Source organism: Acyrthosiphon pisum, chromosome A1 (genome assembly GCF_005508785.2).
Source record: "Acyrthosiphon pisum isolate AL4f chromosome A1, pea_aphid_22Mar2018_4r6ur, whole genome shotgun sequence".
Lineage (NCBI taxonomy): Eukaryota > Metazoa > Arthropoda > Insecta > Hemiptera > Aphididae > Acyrthosiphon > Acyrthosiphon pisum.
The window spans coordinates 167,649,092-167,650,245 of NC_042494.1; positions in this window are offsets into that span (position 1 = coordinate 167,649,092).

A 1,154-nucleotide genomic window follows, 5' to 3' on the forward strand; every position below is an offset into this window, starting at 1 on the left:
AGTTCACGTACGCGGGCACCCCACTGGGACACACTTTCTTCGTGATTCTTACGAGCTAAGTAGAACTGGTGACGAGCGGCGAAATACGACTTTTTCGGCTCATAGTGTTTTTGTAGTATGTCCGATAACGACTCGAAAGTCTTATTGTCGGGGTCCTCTGGTAAACACAAACTGAATAGAGTTTTATGCGCTTCCTCTGAAATCGAGGTTAGCAAAATGGCCCTCTTCTTACTTTCTTGCGTGATTCCGTTTGCCGCAAAAAAATTTTTTAGCCGGGTGAAATATATTTTTACATTCGTGTCCTGGTCGAAAGTTCCAGGACTGCTGATTACTTGCGAGTAGATAGTTCTTACGGCCGGCGGCTCGTTAGTCTGTGCCGATTGTGGCATGATTAACGGCAAATACAAAATGGAATATATAGAATGTGTTATATGTACGAGTGACGAAAAGTGAATATAAACGATGTCGCCAAATCTTCGTCGCCACTTGTTGTATTCTACTTATACAACACTATGGAATAAACAACACAAATGTGTATGGTGTTCTAGACGTATATTCATTTATCGTAAAACCGTAACGTCGACTGGCTTGTGTGTGCCGATCGGCGTCGTACGCGGTGGACAGTCCCCACCGCGTATATTATTATCATTTATGTCAATAAAGGAGATAATAATTATTATAATGACTGTGCTGTATCGATGTACGGTATACAACAGTTACATCAGGCGCCTAATTAATGATTCTCAACAGAGCCACCAAAATGCTATCCCAAGCGTCAACGAACCAGAAAATAACACTCAACAACATAACATCGAACACCAATCAAACAGTACTAGTAATTCTCCATTTCCTCCCAAGAACAGGTGGAACAAGTAAAACGACCAGCGCCTTTATCGTCTTCTAGCAATTTACACATGAATATTGGATATTGACCTCACCATAGAAAATCCAAATAATCTATCTTAAACAAAAACTATCACACAAAACTTAATAATCAATAAAAGCTCATTAGTAACAAAATTAAAAGAGTCACAATCCAAAGAAAGAAAAGCAAACAACCCACCAACAACACATCCTACAACTTCAAAGACCAACGATTCCAACTCTAAAGCCAATAAGCCAACACAACCGCTCACAAAAAAACCAAAACGATC